Below are 22,342 nucleotides of genomic sequence, written 5' to 3'. Positions count from 1 at the left end.
TTTTCGTCTCACTTAAGACAACACATGCTTTAAAAAAGACTGAAATTTTGCCATTTGCAGCAACCCAGATGGACTCGGGAGGGCATCATGCTTAGTGAAATAAGTCAGACTGAGAAAGACACTGGTTCTCAGCTGGGAAAGATATCGCCCCCAGGGGACATTTAGCAATATCTGGAAACTTTTTGGTGTGGCAGCTGTTTGGTGGGGGGTGCTACCAGAAGCTACTGATGGAGGCCTGGGAGCTGCTAAACATCCTACGATGCACAGGACAGCCTCTGCACAAAGAATGATCAGCCCAAAGTGTCAGTGATGCTTTTACGAGTGGAATCTTAAAAAAAAAAATACAACAAACTAGTGATTATAACATAAAAGAAGAACACTGACAGATACAGAGAACAAACGTGATAACGGGGGAGGGGGGTAGAACAAGGGTGGACAGTGAGAAGTACACACCACTGGGTGTAAGATAGGCTCCGGGATATATTGTACGATGCGGGGAATATAGCCAGTATTTCATAATAACTGGAAATGGAGTTTAACCTTTAAAAATTGTGAATAACTTTACTGTATACCTGTAACTTATAGAATATTGGACAGCAACTATGGTTCAACCTTTTTTTTAAAGTTTCCAGTGCATTCTTTTTTTTCTCCAATACGATATGTGTACTTTAAAAAAAATTATTATAGTTGATTTATAATGGTCTGTCAATTTCTGCTGTATAGCACAGTGACCCAGTCTAGTATATTCTTGACGAGGGAGAAATTTAGACAAGATAATGTGTGTGGAAGAACAAACTGTGGATATTGGGATGCTGTGACTTGTACAAATATTAGCTGTCTCTCGTTGGTCAGGAAAAAGGCCAGGGGTGGGTTTGGAGGGACCGGGAAGTCATCTGTGGTCAGGAGCGGTCTTATGGAGTCTGAGGGCAAAGGGGACGATGGAGAAGTTTGGAGGCCTGAGTTTGTTTGGCTCTGCCCTATGGAGGTTGGTGAAGGGCAGGCTATGTAGCAGTGAGTGAGGCTGCGGGCACAGGCCAGATTTTGTTCTGTCTTACCTCCTGGGTGGAGATCGAGGTGGAGAGGGTGGCCAGTATGTAAATGAGTATGAGATTGTCAGAAAAAGCTGTAAGAGTAATTGGTAGATACTTATAAAAATACCCTTCCTTAGAGCAGCACTCCTGGGTTCCCTTACCCTGCAGCTCTTTGCCCAGACACCCCTTTCCATTAAAGTCTTGCTTTGTCAGGGAAAAAAAAAATACCCTTGCTTGACAAAACAAAACCTTGGCCATTCTGTGTTAGTCCCCCAAATTTAAAACAAAAAAACCCCAAGGGGTTATTTCTGTGAATACTGAAGTTCTGAACAAGACTGCAGAACTGGAAGGGAAGTTGTAAATGTCAGATTTGGTTCTTGTTTTGTGTCTGGCTATGTAGTCTTAGACTGCACCTTAATTTCTTTGATCTCCATTTTCTTTTCTGCAGTAGACCAATGATTCTCAGCCCTGGATGCATGTTAAAATCACCAGGAAGGGAGTTCTCTGATGGCTTAGCAGGTGGAGGATCCTCATTCTCACTGTTGTGGCTCTGGTTGCTGCTGTGTGGTGTAGGTTCGATCCCTGGCCCAGGAATTCCCTCATACTGCCTGTGTAGCAAAAAAGGGAAAAAAAAAAAAAAAAAAAGAAAAAGAAAATACAACCCCCGCCCCCCAGAGAGAACCGGAAATAAACGATGCAGCTTTCATTTAAAAAACAAACAACAACAACAACAACAAAAAAACAGGAAACTTGAGGGAAAAAACAACCAATGCCAGAGCCCCACCACAGTCCAGATGTACCCAAATCTCTAGGGATGGGGCCTAGAAGTTTTTAAATGAAGCCAATGTGGAGAATCCCTGGATTAGGATCACCTGAATTGCACATTTTATGTTATGAGTCTATTATATTACACAGTTTTGTTCCTTTCAAATACTGTGCGCAAAATGTCAACTTCTTACATATCAAGAAGTCTTACTTTTTGTTAAAAACAAAACAAAACAAAAACCAACTCCCCATAGTTCTCATTAGGCCAATGATATAAAGTCCACATCCTTTGTCCAGTAAGTCAGAATCGTAAACGTAGTAAAACATCTAATAATTAATTTTTGACCCAGGAGTTGAAAGCATGGACTTTAATTTCTCATTCCCACATTTTAAAAGAGGTACTAAATTGGCACAATATTCTAAGTCAACTATAATTAAAAAAAAAAAAAAAAGGTAATATTAGAGTCCGAAGGCCACCTTCATTCTTAAAGAAGACCCTGAAAAGTCCAAAGAGAAGACATGACTGGAAGTGTTTTTTGCTAGAAATATTGTGTATGCCGTAAGTTACAAACTAGGAGGTCCAGTGGGGGGAGTCTTTATCGGATCTAAATTCTGCATGGAGTAGGAGGTGTTTAAAGAGACTGGGTGCTGTTTTATCTTCACCATTGAAGTTTTTGGTTTTGTCTCTTCCTAAATGAGTCATTTTTTTTAAAAAAAAGAACCTAACTTGGGGAGGTGGGGAAACCACTGCCAAAGGTGCCGAGGGAAGGGGCGGGTGCTAAGGCTGCCAATCAGGGGAACTGAGTTTACCATTGGCGGTTCACCTGGAGGGGTGGAACCAGGGACCCCTGAGCGAGGGTGGATCAGGACTAATGGGACCATCTGGTGGGGGGGAGGGGAGAGGGGAGCAAAATGGTATTGATGTTGTTTATTAATTAATTTAAAGTATTTTGTGGAGCACACTCACCAGACAAACGGCCTAGTGTGAAGGCTAAGTCCACAGGGGCTGGGAGATTGAGAACAAAGGGGAGGGAACTTTGCAGTGTCACTCCATTTGGGGAAATGGGACATAAGCCAGAGAGGTTAGGTGGGTCCATATTTCCATGCCTCTACAAGCAGGGGAACCGACATTACAGTGCCCCATACCACTGAGAACAGTACAACTGCAAATGCTGGTCCCAGATAGGAGTGCAGCGGAGAAAACATGGCAGCCTGGAGACCCCATTGTGGGGCCAGGGCTGTGGATGAGACATGCACTGGGGTCGGGAGTCCTGTGGGACCTCCCCATATTACTTCCTCTTTCTGTACTAAGTTCTAATCGCTGAAAAATGATCTCACACACCTGAGTCCCCCAGGCCCCCAGAGTGCTGTTCAGAGTGTCCGCTGCCCTTGATGCCTGGGGAGGAAGGGGAGGGTCAGGGAGTGGGGAGGTGTGGACAGGTCCCATGTGGAAACCAGAAAACCACGGCAACTGCACGGGATGGGGCCCCCATTTGGGGCGAGGACAGGAGCACAGGGCAGAGGCTCCCTGACATGGGGAGGAGCTGTGTGTGTTTGGGACGTCGGCCAGGCACGCTCCTTTTATTCCACACAGACACACACCCCACCTTCCCCAGAAGTGTTCATTTTCATCTTTTCTGAGTGGTGTCAGCCTCCTGCCGTTGTGCCTGCATGTTTTCTAAGTTTGTCACAAACTTCCTGTTTGTATCTGGTCTGAGGCTCAAAGTTTTGTGTGTTTTGAAAGTGTCATCCACAAGGGCCCAGTGCTTCTCTCTTCCTGGCAATGGGGGGGCCCTTTTGTCCGCCTCCCTTTTGCAGACTCCGCCCACCCTCCTTTGCAGACCTTCTCCCTGGGAAGGGCTCAGTAGCTTCTGCACTTGTTCTCTTAGTGAGGGTTGTTTGCGGTGAGTTCTGAAGGCTGGAAGGAGGGAGGGGGCCACACTTATTGGGCTCCTTATGTAATGCCAGACCATGCGCTAGATGTTTTCCTGCAGTTCTGGTTTTATTTAAGCCTCGCATTAGCTCATGCAGAACCAGGCTCAGAGAGCCGAAGTGACCAGCCTGTGTTTGGACCGTCAATGGGGGGACTATCCCAGGCTTGACTCCAGAGCTCCCACTATTGCCACTGTGTCATGAGGCCCACCCTGGTGCCTTTAGTTCTGCTGCTTTGGAGACGTCTTGATTTCTTCTTGGGCATCTAGCAGACAGTGTCACCTCCACCTCCACAATCCTCCCAGGCCTTGGTTATCCAGGCGCTGCCCATTCTATCTGCATAGGGTGTGATTTGATGGCCCTTGAGTGCCTTGCTGACTTTCACCTTTCCCAGCCATCCTTCTCCTAGAATCCCAGAATTGTTGTATGGTCCCCGGCTGGCAGTCAAAGTGGGTTAGGGCCAACTCCCAATGCCCCAGAAATTGTGTGTCCTTTTTCCTACTTCTGCCATTCTGCTGTCACCATGAACTCCTCTCAGCCAGATTTGGATTTCTCACCCTTCAATCTCTTCCCTCGAAGAGGGAGGAGGATAGGGTATCTGTGTATATGAAAGCAGGTGAAGGGTTGCTAAGGACATATTCCAAGACCTTGAGTGTGGAGGAGGTGGGGAGCTATATCTAGCCACCCCCTTTCTTGTTAGGGTGGCTCTTACAGGGTGTCAGACTCTGAGTGCTCCTGCAAAGGAAGAATAGGTGTTTCCAGAACTTCAAGAAGGCCCCATGTCCCTTCCCTTACCTCTTCCAGTTCTCTTTTGTGTTTTCTGAAAAACTTTAGGAGTACATCATCTGTACTTCATCAGAATCATTCTGTAGGAGTTCCCATCATGGCGCAGTGGAAATGAATCCAACTAGGAACCATGAGGTTGTGGGTTCAATCCCTGGCCTTGCTTAGTGGGTTAAGGATCTGGCGTTGCTGTGACCTGTGGTATGGGTTGCAGACGTGGCTCGGATCCCCACGTTGCTGTGGCTGTGGTGTAGGCTAGCAGCTGTAGCTCCGATTGGACCCCTAGCCTGGGAACCTCCATATGCCACGGGTGCGGCCCTAAAAAAAGCCAAAAAAAAAAAAGTATCGTTCTGTAGATCACATAACATTCGCTATTATTATAGACTTGTGTTGAGCAGTAGGCAATTTCAAGAGTTCACCTTGTGTGTTATTTACCTTCAAGGGGTGTGGCATCTACATGGAAACTTGGCAAATGGAACATTTTCCAAGAGAAGCTAAATGCAGTGAGTTCTGAAGAGTGGGGATTGCCCAGCTAGCTGGGGTGAGAGCAAGCCACTTAGAGGGGTGGAGCTGTGGGAGTGGAGGGGGATGTCCCACACTGGGGCCTTGAGGGGAGCATGGAAAGGGGAGGAGCATCCTGGATGAGGTGGAGCAGAGCATGTGTGTGGAAAACAAAACTAAAGAAGGGGATGTACCTCATTCTTGAAGGATTTGAAGGGATGGCTGCAGAGTTTGGAATTTTCCTAAACTGGGGAACCACTGAAGCCAATTGCATAGTAAAGGGGTAGGTAAACACAGTGCTGTAAGCCATTATAAATACACTGCACATTTCAATAAGGGGAGAAAAACAAGATCGTAAAAGAGGAGAGAAGTAGAAGATATAAAAATGACTCCAGTGGAACTTTTAGAGCTGAAAAGTGCAACATTCAAAATAACATACTGGATAAGATGAAAGCAAATTAGACACCAACTTGAAGAAATGGCAGTAGAAACTATCCAAAAGGAATCAGAGATACTTAAAGAAAAACATAGCATCAACAACTTGTGGGACAATATTAAACGGTCTAATATATGTGTAATTGGAATCCCAATGGGAGAGGAAGGGAAGAGGGGGAAATGTTTGAACAAATAAGGAACAAAAATCTTCATAATTCCATGAAGACTGTAAATCAGTGGTTGGAAGGCGATGACTCATAGGCCAACTATGGCCTGGTGCCTATTTTTGTAAATAAAGTTTTGCTGAAACAAACAAAAAAATCCAGAAGAGTGCAGGTAGAAGTTTCCTCCAGATGAGTGCACTATAACTGGGGAATGCTGGGAGGTACGTTAGAAGGCGTTTATCACATTGAATTTTAGGGATGAAATGTTGAGGCCTTGGACTAGGGTGGTGACATGAATACGGACAAGAAGAAAGAGAGATGGAAGGTTTCAAACCCCAGCTCTGCCACTTGCTGCCTGCTGCCCTTGAGCAGGCTACCTCATCCCTTAAACCTCAGTTTCATCATCCGTCAATAGAAGCTCAGAACACTTCATGGGACTAGTATATACAGGTTTTAACTTGGGTCCCCCACAGCACCCAAGTGTCATAGGCAGGATTCGTGGTTGACAGGGAGGAATTAGGGGAGTGGAGAATGAAGACCTAAAGGGACCCCAAAAGGTTGAATCTGGGGACCTGGGAGAATGATGCATCCCTGACAGAACTGGATGGAGCTGTTCGGGGTCCTGGAATTCTTCACTTAGAGGAAGACCCTTCTAAATCCAGGCTGAAGAAGGCCTGTCCCAGAAACCCATCGTCACGTGCACTGTGTCTGTCTGAGTCCACGTGGCCTCAGTGATGCAGGCCTGCAGCCAGCTCTCTCTCCGAGCAAGGTGAATGGGACACCTGAGGTGCAGAATTTAAGGCGGTACTCGGTTGCAGGGCTGACCCTGTAGGATGCTCCCCACTGTCCCCACCTCCATCAGTCCTCTGGTGGTCTGCCTTCCTCACGAGGAGACAACCTACCTTCACTGAGTCACTGACAAGGTTGCATCACTCAGCAGCAAGCCACTCAGGTTCTCACCTCCCCCTCATGCAGTTATGCCCATCTGGGCTCATCCCAACTTGATTTCCTTCCACTGGGAGAAGGACACGTCCCTCCCCCTCCTCCTGAACAGAGAGAACCTCCTTGCTGCACTCGGCTGCCCCATCCCCTGCAGCTCCTGGGGCCTCACCCCTTCCGGTTGTTCTGCTGCAGTCCTTCCTCAAACCTTTACCCCCTCTTGCTCTCATTCCCTTTTCTCCTTCCCTCAAAAGACGTCTGGAAGGATCTGCCCTTGGGTTTTGCTTCTGTGCTGAGGCACCCGCTCGGGCTGGCTTCTGCCTTGGTAGTTGGGTTAGCTGCGTGTGGCTCTTGCCTTCTGCGGGAACTGCCCTCTCTCAGGTCACCTGTGGCCTCCATGTTACCACACCCAACGGACACTTTGGTCCTTATCTTTCTGGACCTTTAGCTATTTTTGACACTGTGGACAACTTCCTCCTTCTTGCAACTCTCTTTTCTCTTGGCTTCTTTCATTCTGCAACTAAATCTCACAACCAGTGTTTCTTGAGCATTTACTGTGTGCTGGACTCTGGGGCATACCATAATACCATGTCCCTGCTTTCAGGGAGTTTCTAGTCTAGTGTGAGGGAAGAGGGTAAAAATATGAACAAATGTTAGGTGGTGAGAAGCACTACAAAGGAAAATACAACAGGGAGAGGGGATAGAAAGGGTGCTGGGGTTGTCAGGTTGAGAGGGTTACATTATCACAGAAAACTGAAGGAAATAAAGGATGCCTGCGGGATGAGTGTTCTGGGCAGAGGGAAGAGCAAGTGCAAAGGCCCTGAAGCAGGAGCCTGCTTGGGATGTTTGAGGAAGCTGTTGTGGCTGTAGGAAATTGAAGGAGGCACCGGGCCATGTGGGCCTTGTAGGACGTTTCAAGGACTTTGCCTTTTACTTTGGGAGAGATGAGATGCTATAGGACTGTTTTGAGCAGAAAAGCAACTTTTAGGCTGCTGTGGGGAGCATGGTGTGTTAGTCTGCTAGGGCTGCCATGACAAAGTACCACAAACTGGTTGGCTTAAACAATAGAAGTTTATCGTCTCACAATTTTAGAGGCCAGAAGTCCAAGGTCAAGGTGTCCGAAGGACCACGCTCCCTCTGAAGACACTAGGGATGGATCTGATCCAGATCTCCCTCCTAGCCAGTGTGCCTTGGCTGGTGGCAGCGTAATTCCAGTCTTCACATGATGCGCACCTGCTGGGTGTCTGTGTCCATATCTCACCTTTGTATAAGGACACCAGTCCTAATGGATTAGGGACCCACTCTACGCAAAGTATGACGTATGACTTCATCTCAATAGCTAATTACATCAGCCACAACCCTATTTCCAAATAAGGTCATATTCTGAGGTACTGGAGGTTAGGATTCAACACAGGAATGGTGGGGAGACACAGTTCAACCCATGACACAATTCAACTCATGTAATACATGGATTTTAGAAAGGCAGGGGTGGAAGTAGGGGGACCAGTTAGGAGGTTATCGCAGTATTCTAATGGGAGAGCCTGCTTGGACCAAAGTGGTAGAAATGAAGCTGGTAAGAGATGGTGAGAGTCTGGATGTGTTTTAAAGACACAGCTGACAGGAGTTCCCTTCATGGCTCAGCAGTTAATGAACCCAGTGAACCCGACTAGGATCCATGAAGATGTGGGTTCGATCCCTGGCCTTGCTCAGTGGGTTAAGGATCCGGCATTCTCTGAGCTATGGTGTAGGTCACAGATGCTGCTTGAATCCCACGTTGCTGTGGTTGTGGTATAGGCCAGTGGCTACAGCTCTGATTTTTCCCCTAGCTTGGGAACTTCCATGTGCCATAGGTGTGGCCCTAAAAGAGCAGGGGGGAAAAAAGAAAAGATGTAGCCGACATCATTTGCTTGATGGGTTGGATGTGGGGTGTGAGGGAAAGAGGGGAGCACAGGGATTCCTGTGTTTGGGGCCTGAGTAAAGGAATAGAATTGAGGGTCCTTCTCCCCTAAATCCTCTCCACCCTCAGGGACCTTGCAGGGCCCTCCTCCTGGGCAGGTCCATCCATTGCCCTGGGCCGCTTCTCTGGTCCCCCCCTGATTGATAGGATCTGTTCCCATGTTGAAGCCAGATATCCTGAATGTGCTTTCTGCATCACCTCTGCAGGCCCTGGGCTCTGGAGGATGCTAAAGGAGGAAGACACGGAAGCAGAACGACCCTGAGAGATTAAGCCTCTTAATCTCAAAACAGGTAGCTTCTCTGACATTCTGGGTGTTTGAATGCTTTATGATGGAGTCCTCAGATTGTTCCTTTGATCTCTGTGGTGTGGGAAATGCCCCATGAAGGGGAGGGTGGCTGCTCTGGGCCTGGACACCCAGGCATGTCTGGGAAACTTTCCCTGGGAAATGCCTGGAGATTCATGTACTGGAATTCAGCATCACGTGGAATGGGGTGGAGAATTTGACTCTTGTTGGTGTGCTCGGGGTTTTTTTTCTTGACAAGTTCCATACTTTTTGTGTCTCTTATGTGAGGCTCACAGTTGTTTGCTTCTGTTTCTTTTTTATTGTGCCTGATTTTTTTTTTTAGCATGTATAATTTTTAATTGAAGTATAGTTGATTTACAGTATTGTGCCAGTTTCTGCTGTACAGCAAAGTAACTCAGTCACATATATATTTTGTATATTAAATATTATCAATTAAATATTATATACACACACACACACACATTCTTTTTTTATATTCTTTTCCATCATGCTCTATTCCAGGAGACTGAATACAGTTCTCTGTGCTATCCAGTAGGACCTTGTTGTTGATCCATTGTAAATGTATAGTTTGCATCTACTGACCTCAAGCTCCCCGTCCATCCCACTCCCTCCCCCTCCACCCTTGGCAACCACAAGTCTGTTCTCTATGTCTGTGAGTTAGTTTCTGTTTTGTTGATAGGTTCATTTGTGCCATATTTTAGATTCCACATGTAAGTGATATCATGGTATTCGTCCTTCGCTTTCTGACATACTTCGCTTAGTATGATAATCTCTCATCACATCCAAGTTGTTGCAAATGGCATTATTTCATTCTTTATGACTGAGTAGTATTCCATTGTGTTATATGTACCATACCTTCTTAATCCATTCATCTGTCACTGGACATTTAGGTTGTTTCTATGTCTTGGCTATTGTGAATAGCCCACTGCAGTGAACATAGAGGTGCGTGTATCTTTTTGAATTATAATTTTGTCTGGATATATGCCTAGAAATAGGATTTCTGGATAATATGGTAACCGTATCCTTAGTTTTCTGAGGAACCTCCATACTGTTTTCCATAGTGGTTGTGGGAATTTTATTGTGCCTGATTTCGACTTCATATTTAAGCCACTGCACCCTGGGGTTCCAGTAGGAAACAGATGGTTCATTCAAATGGAGTAGTCCAAGAGTCCCTGCTGAAGTAACTTTACAGCGGCATCAGCAGGGTTAAGAGAAACCAGCTTGGGGTGTTGAAGGATCCCACGGTTAGTAATGTCAGGGAGTGCTTCCCGTGCCTAGGTCTGGAAGGAAGAGGGAGGGCTTGGTTACCAGAACTGGGAAGAGAAGCTGTAGAGAAAGGCTATCTCTGGTCGAAGGGGGCAGTCCACCTACTGCAGCACGGCTGGGAAAGAGCCAGGAGAATAGACTTCCTCTTCGAGGTCACCATCAGTTCTCCCATCTCCTGATGGTGCCTCCCACCAGGCATACTCAGCCAGAAGCCAGAAGGCAGGGATCATGTTGACACCCTCCAGAGAGTGGAACCTCTAAGGCTGCGGAGCTGGTGGAGACAGGTCAGGGGTGGAGATAGAGGTGCGAATGGAAAATACTCAATAGACCAAGAGATGCAGACTGCTTGGGTTATACAAAAAGGGATATTTCAGGAATTCCTGTTGTGGCACGGTGGAAATGAATCCACCTAGGATCCATGAGGATGTGGGTTTGTTCCTGGGCCTTGCTCAGTGGGTTAAAGATCCGGCATTGCTGTGAGCTGTGGTATAGGTCGCGGATGCTCCTCAGATGCTGCGTTGCTCTGGCTGTGGTGTAAGCTGGCAGCTGTAGCTCTGATTCGACCCCTAGCCTGGGAACTTCCATGTGGCACGGTGCAGCCCAAATAAATAAATAACAGAATTAAAAGGGACATTTCTACTTTAGAACCAAAAGAGAGGTTTTGTTATTTGTTTGATTGAATGAAACATTGCATTATTGGTCTGTCCCTATACTGGGGAGTGTGTGTCCTTTCCCCAGAGCACCAGGGTCCTGGAGGGAGGATGGAAGAAGCAGAGCTCTGGGTACCACTGGGAGAGGAGGGGAATGGATGCTGGGAGAGTGACAGCTGACATCCACCATATCATCTATAGAAACCTTACTAATTCAGACTCCTTGGGGATAAGAGTAAGAGAAAACCCACTCTTAACTAGTAAAAGTCTGAATTTGAAAGTGCTTTGACACAGCCTAGTTTCAGGCAGAACCTTCTTCCCAAACAGTTCCTGTTGGAAGGCTTGCAATTAGCCTCTGCTTTTCAGTACGTCTTAAAACATAGAACGTTCTAGGAGGTTGACTATGCCTTCTACAATGCTCTTTCATTTCGGATTATGCTTCTTCAACCTTTTTATAGCCAGAGTAAAACACTGCACTCAAATTCTGGGTTCGTGGAGATTAAATTACAGTAATGAAGTTCCTCATTTGTAACCTCATCTATAAAATGGGCATAAGAACAGCACCCACTTTATAGGTTCCGTGTAAGGATTAACTGAGATAATCCCAGTAAAGTGCCTGTGGCCCAGGGGCTGGCCCAGGAAATATTACCTTTAGTAGCTTTATATAACTCAAAATATTGTCACGTTTATTTGCATGTTTAAGCTAGGAATTTAACCCTCTTCGTAACAATATATGTCACTGAAGAGCTCATTTAGACCCAAGGTAAATAAAAGGTATTAAAATATTTAGTGTTTATGGGGTTTTTTGAAAAAAAACTGGAGTGGGTTTTAAAATTTTTTTAATGATTTTTATTTTTTCCATTATAGTTGATTTACAGTGTTCTGTTGGAATGTTTTTTTTTTATTTATTTTGAGGAAAACCTAAATAAAGAAAAATTTAGGTAGCACACAGCTAAATTAGGTACGTATAATCCCTAGTCAACAGGGAATCTTAACTTTACAATAATATATTGATGTATTCTCTTTTTTGTTGTTTTTTTTTTGTTTGTTTGTTTTTTAGGGCTGCACCTGCAGCATATGGAGGTTGCCAGGCTAGGGGTCGAATTGGAGCTACAGCTGCCGGCCTACACCACAGCCACAGCAATGCCAGATCTGAGCCGTGTCTGTGACCTACACCATAGCTCATGGCAATCCTTAACCGGATCTTTAACCCACTGAGCAAGAAACAGGGGTCAAACCTTTAACTTCATGGTTCCTAGTCAGATTTGTTTCTGCTGTGCCATGATGGGGACTGCTATATTGATGTATTCTTGGTTGATAAAGTCTTGTAAATAGTCGAATGCCTGTTGTGATGGATTTCAGCTGATTTTTTTGCCATTGCTTAGCTCAGTTTGGAGGCCCTGGAGGGGCGGATGACCCTCCTCTGCTTCGCCTTCCCAAACCAGCCACGCAGTCAGGCTTTTCTGGGTGGATAGATTTAGGATCACCTGGATTGGGTGCAGTAGTGACAAGCTCGTCTTGGGCATTTATTTCAGTGGAATTGTAGCTGATAAAATGTTGTATATCCTTCTCTAAAGCCTTAGGTGCCAAAAGGCTGAGCTCTCAGAATCCCGGGGGGTGAAGTGTCTTGGTTTGGGGTTCCCAGATTAGTGGTGCGAAGAGCACAGGTTGGCACAGCAACCTGAAGCTCTGTCACCTGATTTTGAAACTGGGAGGCGGAGTTCCCATCGTGGTTCAGCAGTAACGAACCCAACTAGTATCTGTGAGGATGCAGGTTTGATCCCTGGCCTCGCATGGTGGGTTAAGGATCCAGCGTTGCCACGAGCTGTGCTGTAGGTGGCAGACGCAGCTCGGATCTGGGCATAGGCTGGCAGCTGCAGCTCCGCTTCGACCCCCAGCCTGGGAACCTCCATATGCTGCAGGTGTGGCCCTAAATAGACAAAAATTAATTAAGTAATTAAATAAAACTGGGAGGCGATAACTTCGAGGATAATTGGGTGGATAGGGTGCAGCGAGGGGCCTGTGGCTGGAGGAAGATGTTCCAGAGTGACCAGGAACTTACAGACCTCTACTGTATAGACCATAACATTTTGTATCTCCTTGTCCCCTGAATATTGACTGAAATTAGACTTCAGTTTTCTGTAGGTTGTTTGTTGCCCCCAAGGCTGTCTGGTCACCATTGTGATAAGAAATGAGGGCTAGTGATAACTGGACAACTGACCCTAAAGTCCCTGATACAGAGGGTGCTGTAGACAAGTGGTGCTCAAATGTAGATCACCTGGACCAAAAAAACTACCCCCCAAAATTTGGAGAATAGGCTTAGTGCTACCATTTTTTTTTTTTTTTTTTTACTTTGCCAAGAAAGGATGTTTTTAAAAACCTAACATTGGTCACTACAATTTTTATAACATGATGGACCATCTTCATGCTGAAATAGTAGAAAGAAGATAAGCAGGGCATAAAATCTTTACCTTGAAAACACTCAGCTTTAGGATTAATTTATTGCACTCTTATTTTTCTGACATCACCTGTGAAACCTACATTAAGAGAGTGGATGTGTCCTTGAATCTATGCTTAACAGGTGGTGAGGAGATGTGGCGTTATCTACTTAATGTGCACCTGTAAGGGGGGAAAATCATACTTAAAAATTTTTTTTTATTAAAGTGTGGTTGATTTACAGTGTTGTGTCAATTTCTGCTGTACAACAAAGTGACCCAGTCATTCATACATACATACATATATTTTTTTCTCATGTTATCTTCCATCATGTTTTATCACAAGGGGTTGGATATAGTTTCTAGTGCTGTACAGTAGGACCTCATTGCTTATCTATTCTAAATGGCACTAACCCCAAGCTCCCAGTCCATCCCACAAATCATACTTTTTTGAAGCGTCTCATGGAGCCTAGGAATTCTCTCAGGTCATGTCTTGATTTGATTTAAAGTAACAGGGGAAATTCACGTAAACCAAAGTCTTGATAAACCCAATTCATGTTATAAAAGAAGGAACTGTTTACTCTCAAGTCCTTAAGAATTGTTAGTTTTCCATGGGTAGGAAGAAAATGTTGCAATAACTAAATAGATATGAAAAGGCATGACAATATTTCTCCCTTCTCCACGCTTTAACCCTAAAAATGGTAAATTGTTCAACTTAATTTGGTTTTCAATTGTGTGGTAGTGTCCCTGTGTGTGTGTGGGCACCCACACATATACATAAGAAAATTTAGTTTGGTCTGAAAAGCCCCAGAAAGGAAAGGGTACTTTTGAGAAAAGCAGCATGTACATCAGTCAGTTGCTGGCAAGTGTTAGTACTTGTAGCTGCAACTGCATCTTGAAGCTGCCAAAAGAGTATGACTTTGTTAGATGCCTTTTGAAGTCATTACCAAAAAAACCCCCAAACATACACCCCAGCATCCAAAACAGCAATAAAATGTTTCTCATTCTGCTTCGCTTCACTTGCCTGCTTGGCTTTAGCACAAACATACTTTGCCCTCCAACCAGGGATTAGGCTTCTCTATGAGGCCATGACGGGTGTGAAAGCAACTTCTCTGCCCTTGTTGAGGGGGGAATGGACTGCTTGCTCTGCTTGGGTGTAATTCTAAGTGGAATCATGGCATCCTAGCACTAAAAAGTGTTTTGAGGTCCCTGTCCTCCTGCCAGGCGCTCCTAGCCTCATCACCTTGACTGGTGAAAGGTCACCTAATCCTAACATCTCCTCCATCTCTAATGTTTCATGGATCCTCTGTGAACATGGACATGAACTAAGGTGTGTCTTCCTCAAGAAAAATGCAGACCATTCTATGGCCCACTCACATCTGCAGTCACTGCCCTGTTCACAGGCTTCATTCTTGGGCATAGTGTCACTGTTGGAGTTTGTTTGTTTGTTTGTTTTGTTTTTTAAATGCGCCTGGGGCATATGGAAGTTCCCAGGCCAGGGACTGAATCCGAGACGCAACTGCAACCTTTGCTGCAGCAAAGCCGATCCTTTAACCCACTGGGCCACAGAGGGAACTCTTTAAGTCCTGTTTGAATTCTCACATATGCTCCTCGCATGTTCTAGTAGTTACTCCATCTTAATCCATTCAGGCTCCGTACCACTTGTTTCTCCCAAGGTGACACTCTCTCTGCAGCAGACTGAGCTCTGTATCGCTGCAGCTCACCATTCTTTGGGTCAGACATTACCACCACCCTCCTGTTTTGGCTCAGGCTGCCACAGCAAAATGCCATAACTGGGTGGCTTAAACAATAGAAGTTTATATCACACAGTTCTGGAAGTTGAGGAGTTTAAGATCAAGGTGCCGGGCAAGGTGGGTTTCATTCTGAGACCTCTTCTTTTGGCTGCTAGGCAGCCTCTCTTGTGTGCTTACATGACTTCTTTAGAGAGAGAGGAAGCGCAGGTGTCTCTTCTTATTCTAAGAAAAGGACATGAAGCCCATCATGGGGGCTCTACTCCAATGACTCCTTTTTACCTAATTGACTCCCAAAGGACTCACCTCCTAATACTATCAGATTGGAGGCTAGAGCTTCAACATATGAATTTGGGGGGTGAGGACAAACATTCAGCCCATAGCAGTGCTAAATCTTTCTTTTATAAAAATTATTATTTTTTAATAGTTATATCACCAATACAGTTTTTTTTTCTAGTGTACAGCATGGTGACCCAGTTACACATACATGTACACATTCTATTTTCGCATATTATCATGCTCCGTCATAAGTGACTAGACATAGTTCCCAGCAGGATCTCATTGCTAATCCATTCCAAAGGCAATAGTTTATATCTATTAACCCCAAGTTCCCCAACCACCCCACTCCCCTCCCTCCCCCTCCCCCTCGGCAACCACAAGTCTATTCTGCAAGTCCATGATTTCCTTTTCTGTGGAAAGGTTCATTTGTGCCTTATATTAGATTCCAGATATAAGTGATATCATATGGTGTTTGTCTTTCTCTTTCTGACTTACTTCACTCAGGATGAGAGTCTCTAGTTCCATCCATGTTGCTGCAAATGGCATTATTTCGTTCTTTTTTATGGTCGAGTAGTATTCCACTGTGTATATATACCACGTCTTCCTAATCCAGTCATCTATCCATGGACATTTGGGTTGTTTTCATGTCTTGGCTATTGTGAATAGAGCTGCAATGAACATGGGGGTGCATGTGTCTTTTTTAAGGAAAGTTTTGTCTGAATATATGCCCAAGAATGGGATTGCTGGGTCATATGGTAGTTCTATGTATAGATTTCTGAGGTATCTCCATACTGATATCCATAGTGGTTGTACCAGCTTACATTCCCACCAACAGTGCAGGAGGGTTCCCTTTTCTCCACACCCCTTCCAGCATTTTTTATTTGTGGACTTATTAATGATGGCCATTCTGACTGGTGGCTAAATCTTTCTTTATGGCCACTGGCAAGTACTTGTAAGGCCTTTGGTCCAGGAGCCCTTCAGCAATCAAAGAAAGCCTTAGAGTTACACACTTTTATTGTGGTTGGAAGAGGTGCACTGCTCTGCAGCCGGAGCCAGTGTTCTGTGGGCTAGAAAGTTGGGAGACCTTTACCTCAGAACTAGAGGTGACCTGGGATAGACCGGGTGATCTCCTTTTCTCTTCGGATCTTAGGTTTCTTAGTTCCATATGTCAGTGGTTAAGTCGGTTCCCAAACTCGATCAGCCTCATTGAAATTTAGAGGGTTCAGCATCCGGGATTCCCTCACTACCTGCTCTAGCCTCCTTGATGGGCCTCTAGAAAGGATTGCTCTTGGAACCGATGCCTGGAAAAGGGGGTTATTTCTTAGCACTTCAACATCTTGGGCATTTACTCCCTTTTCATGGTGGGAAAAGGCAGTGAATGACAATAAAACGATTCCCTGTTCCATTAGAGATCAATCACTTACAGTGTCATTTTAAATGTATACAAACACGGTAATGTCCACAGACACAGCTGCGTGCGCGCACGCACACACACACACAGAGGAATTATGATAATTATTATTAATTAATCATAATAATTAATTATTCTTTTTAAGAATAAAATAATCATTAACTATAGATCGCCAGGTGAAATATTTTTAAATATAAAAAAGCCTTTGAAAATTCCTTTAAACTTTCAAAGAACCAATAATTCCTGTGTTATATAAAGTGTTCCAGGATTTACAAAAAAGATGGAAAACTTCCAGATCCTCCTTTCAAGCAAACACGATTCTGATAACAAATCTGGCAAGTCCCCAAAGGGAAGCTCTATACCAATCTCGCTTAAGAATGTAAAAATATTAGATAAAATTCTAATGAGTAGATTTCAACAATAGAGTCTGTGAATGTTCCACCATACCCAAGGGGGTTATATTCCTGGAATGTAGGAATGGCTTCATGTACATATATTTCAATTTGATTCACATAAATTGTTTAAGTTAAAAAATACATAATAATCTCATTAATTTCAGTAGTGCCTTCAATTAGTTCTTCTGCTTTTCACAGACCACGTAAAAAGGAATATATAAAATAACCATTCCTTAATCTGATAAGGAAAATTGAGTTCCTACATCCACTGGCTTTATACTTTACTGGGTCCCCCATCAATGATAAGGCATCATTCGATATGATTGAGATCAAAACAAAAAGCTAGTGCAAAAAGTTATAAAAATAGTTAACTTTTAGAGAATAAATACTGTAAAGAAAAGAATAAAATAATCATTAACTACAGATTGCTTAGTTGTAAACCCAGAAAAGTTAAAGAGATTAGCTAAAAACCTTATTTCTAAATGGTGAGATCAAAGTTAAGGATTTGGATACTTCTGGAATTAGTTCATGAGCCCTAATGCCATTCCTCTCAAAGTCCCATCAGGATTTTAAAAAATTTCACCAGATGGTTCTCAGTCTATTTGGAAAAATAAGTAGATGAGAACCTCAAGGGGAATTATGAAAATGGTTTTCGGGGAAGGGAGTCAGATCTATTGGATATTAAAATATATAGCACTACCAGATATTAAAATGCATTATGAAGCCTTTGTAATTAAAACACTGTGATGCTGGCATAAGAGAAGGAAGTAGATAAGTGAACTAGGATAGTTTAGAAATAGACTCTTGCAGAAGTAATTTAATAAATCGTAGAGAAGTCATTGCAAATCAATGGGGAAGGGAGAATTATTCAATAAATAATTTTGATGCCTCGTTAGTAATTTGGAGAAAATCATTTTGACTTCATCAAAATGAATTACAGATGGATTAAACAATTAAATGCAAAACGTAGATGCATAGGAAACCAATAGAATTGACTATTGCTTAGAAACAAAAGAAAAACATTGGAAAAGGATAAGAATAGTCAGTCCATCAAGCTACAGGATATTCAAAGACTTCTTCATGTAAAAAAACCAATGGGGAAACAATAGCCTGGGAAAAGATTTGCAGTAATGTGACAGAATTAATATCTTTATTATGTAAAATGCTCCACAAATTAAAAAGAAAGGTACAAAAAACCTTGGTAGAGCACTTGAATAACTAACTACAACCCTAAACAAGTATATGGAAAATGTTCAATTTTGTAATATATAGTTAAAATAGCAGTAAAGTATTTTTTAATATATTAGCCAAAAAAAAAAAAAAACGTAAAACAAACCAAACCCATTTTCAAGATAATCCCCAATTTTGGTGTTACTACAATATTATCAAGCAGTTTTACAGTGTATTAAAAGAGCCGTATTGTTCATTCACACATTTAATCCAGTAATATCGCTTCTGTGGACCATCTTCCCACATCCCCCCCATGAAAGAAATGATACAAAATATTTAATATGCTGCTTAGACAATGATGCTCCCTAATGCGTTATTTACAAAGCAGACACACACACACACATACAATTAATGTCCAACTGTGGGGTAGCTGTAAAATAAAATAGTTCTCTCAGCATAATACTCTATTATAATGAATAATTATTTCGAAGATATGTAGCATTGTGACAGAATATTTACAATACAATTTTGGGTGCAGAAATTGCAGTATAAACTATGGCATAGTCTTACTGTGGAATCTATCTGTATTAGCTGCGCTGTTAAAATGAATGAGCCATAGCTGCTGTGAGAGCACAGAAAGATCTCAGGAATATAACGTTAAGTGAAAAAACAAGTTGCAGAATATCTGCGATGTGATTCCAATTACATAAGGCTCAGATGCATGCAAAACCAATGATACGGTGTTTAGACAGCCACACACATGAGGCACGGCCTATAAGACCAAGTGAACATAGACAAAGAATCAGGATAGTGATGGGAGGAGGGGATGGGATGAGGGAGCAGTTTATAGGGGCTGTCTAGGGGATTGGTAAAGTTCTCTTTCTCAGGCTGAGCTAAGACCACATCTGTATTTTTGCTTTTTTTTTTTTTGGCCACACCTGAAACATATGGAAGTTCCGGACCAAGGATCAAATCTGAGCTGCAGCTGTGACCTACACCACAGCTGTGGCAATGCTGGATCCTTGATGTGCCTGCATCACACTGGGAACTCCTATTTTTGCTATTTCTTATACCCTTAACATAACCTACAGGTATTTTTAATGTATTTGATATTAACTAAAGGAATATTAAAATCAGTATTCACTGATTATAATTAGGTACAGAATGTATATCCCTAATAAAGATGGTACTGAGTATATAGGTAACAGTGACTCTGTTCAAGGTATGAAATTACGAGCGGTTCCTCCTTTCATTTTCTGTCATTTCCAAATTTTCAGTTGTGTCCTTATATTACTTTTTTGAAAAAGGAATAAGGGAAAAATGAAGATAATTGCAATTATAGGATGACGTGAGCTTCTGGTGGAGGGTGTGCCATTGCTCAGAGGGTGATGGACTTCGGCATTGAGGAAGAAGGGGAGATGGATTTATATCATAAAAAGAGTGTCTTTGGGAAATAAGTCAGTCCATCAGTAGTCATTGAGTAGCCTTCCTGTGCGAGAAACCATTGGCTTGGCCTGCCTTCCAAAAAAACTTTTGGACACCGGGTTTTAATAAATTGCTGAAATAGATGAATTAGACTGGTGTTTCTTAGGTTCCTTCAAAACATTTTCTTTAGCTATACTGTTTTGTCTGGTTATAAAAAATAATACAGGAGTTCCCGTCGTAGCTCAGTGGTTAACAAATCCGATTGGGAACCATGAAGCTGCGGGTTCAATCCCTGGCCTTGCTCAAGTGTGTGAGGGATCTGGCATTGCCATGAGCTGTGGTGTAGGTTGCGGGCGCGGCTCGGATCCCGCGTTGCTGTGGCTCTGGCCTAGGCCGGCGGCTACAGCTCCGATTCGACCCTTAGCCTGGGAACCTCCATATGCCGCGGGAGCGGCCCTAGAAATGGCCAAAAAATAATAATAATAATAATAATACAATTGACTTGAAATAGTCTTACAAAAAATGTTAAAGAATGTGAAGTTGATCAGACACTAAAACTAAATCTCATTTAAAATGAAACATAGGGAATAGAGAAGCCTGTTAAAAGACACCACAGAGATGCAGTCAGGAAGTTCTTAGGACCTACGACCCATATGTTTCTCAGTAAATAAAATAGCGTGGGAAAGGATTGGTGGGGGCCAGGGGGGTACTAGTTAATAAATTTTAAAAGACTCAAAAGACATATCAACCAGATGCAAATGTAAATCTTGTTTGGATCCTGTTTTATGTAAATCAACTGTAAAAAGGCATTTATGTGATAATTGAGGAAATTGGGATGCTGGATGTTTGATACTAAGAAGTTATTAATTTTTAGGTATGATTGTTATTACGGTTATATTTTAAACCAATACCTGCTAAAGTGTTTATGTACAAATAAAGTATCAGGTATTTGCTTTAAGATAATACAGTGGAGAGTTAAGAGTATATTAACTATGAAAAGCCCTATGTCTCATATATATATGTGACATATCCAGGATTTATATTAAAATAATCCAGGGCTGGGGGCAGACAGGAGTATGGATGGAATAAAGTCAGCATGTATGATCATAGAAGTTGGGCAGTAGATATATTCTAGCTACTCTGCGTATGTTTATTATTTTTCATAATAAAACTAGTGAATATATTCATAGTTGAAAATATATAAAGTACAGAAGAGTATGAAGAAGGAAATGAAAGTCACACATAATCCCATTCCCCTGGTGAGAACAACATTTTGATAAAATTCCTTCCGCGCCTTTTCCGTATGTACTTCCAACGTAAGTTTTTATACATATGCACTTTTTTTTTTTTTTTGTCTTTTTGCCATTTCTTGGGCCACTCCTGCGGCATATGGAGGTTCCCAGGCTAGGGGTCGAATCAGAGCCGTAGCCGCCAGCCTACACCAGAGCCACAGCAACGTGGGATCCAAGCTGCGCCCGGGACCTACACCACAGCTCACGGCAACGCCAGATCCTCAACTCACTGAGCAAGGCCAGGGATCGAACCTGCAACCTCATGGTTCCTAGTCGGATTCTTTAACCACTGAGCCACGATGGGAACTCCCATATACACTTCTAAACAATTATGAAAGTATACTTTCTATATTTTTTTAATATTGTGGGCACTGTTGTGCTTTGGTACATTTAGATCTTCATAATTTAAGATTATGATTGTATATTATTCTAATATGTGACTACATAAACACATACCACAGTTTATTTATCTAATAAGTGCCTCACACATGGGTATGTAAGTTGTTTCTTTTTTCCCTAGTCAAACAATTCTGCATACTTTTTTATTTCTTTTGACAAATATCTAGAAGGTCAAAGGGCTTCAGAGGTTTTTTTTTCCCTATCTTGCCAAACTCCTTGCTGAAAATGTGATACCGTCATTCTCGTCGTGGCACAGCAGAAATGAATCCGACTAGGAACCATGAGGTTTCGGGTTTGATCCCTGGCCTTTCTCAGTGGGTTAAGGATCTGGCATTGCCATGAGCTGTGGTGTAGGCCAGCAGCTGTAGCTCCCATTAGACTCCTAGCCTGGGAGCCTCCATATGCTGCAGGTGCAGCCTTAAAAAGAAAAAAAAAATTTTTTTCAAACTACCCCCATGTCATCATAATCTCCAGCCACCCTGGGTGCTGTATTTGCAATAATTTAAATGTTTGCCAGTCTGATAGAACGATAAGTATTATCTTATTTTAATTTATATTTGATTGTTAATGATTTTGAAAGTCTTTTCATAAGTGTGAGTATTTATTTTGTGGCTAGGTGTTTATATCTTTTCCCCGTTATTGTATTTATCCCCCACTTACTGATTCATAAGTGCTGTTTACATATTAAAGGATACTACTATTTCAAGTGCTGCATAGATTACAGTGTTTCCTAGTTTGTTGTCATTTTAACTTTGGGTCATTGTTGAATAGTCCTTTGTCTGGAATTGTTTTAGTAAATTTTTAAAGGTTATAAATCTTGATTTTTTTTTCTTTGAGTCTAATTTTGTACATTTTTACTTTTATAACCTTATTCAGTATTTTACTAGGAGATTTCATTATGTAACATTGCCCTCTTGAGTTTGCTTTTTATTTTAATATCTTTGTTGGTTATCAAATAAGATATGTTCGTGGTGGGAAGAATACATTTTTGAGAATTTACCTTATATACCATATAGTTCATCATATAAAATTTGATAGTTTACTTTTCAGTAATTTTT

General features: G+C 42.7%; 1 protein-coding gene across 50 annotated transcripts in view; it reads left to right on the top strand.

Moving 5' to 3' along the window:
• TRERF1 (transcriptional regulating factor 1) overlaps nucleotides 1-22,342 on the top strand; it is a 217,390-nt gene that overhangs the window by 77,245 nt on the left and 117,803 nt on the right. For 36 of the 50 annotated variants that reach the window (XM_084968144.1, XM_084968139.1, XM_084968137.1 and 33 more), the window contains exon 3: nucleotides 8,714-8,797. The exons of the other annotated variants lie outside the window; for them this stretch is intronic. The gene's annotated coding sequence lies outside the window, so the exon portion shown is untranslated. The remainder of the gene's footprint in view (nucleotides 1-8,713; nucleotides 8,798-22,342) is intronic. 50 annotated transcript variants of the gene reach the window in all.

This window comes from Sus scrofa, chromosome 7 (assembly GCF_054392235.1).
Source record: "Sus scrofa isolate SSC_HxYL_T2T_F1_AM1 chromosome 7, Sscrofa_HxYL_maternal_Yorkshire_Landrace_v2.0, whole genome shotgun sequence".
NCBI lineage: Eukaryota > Metazoa > Chordata > Mammalia > Artiodactyla > Suidae > Sus > Sus scrofa.
Note: the sequence above shows the minus strand (reverse complement) of the source record. Positions and strands in the feature narration are given on the sequence as shown.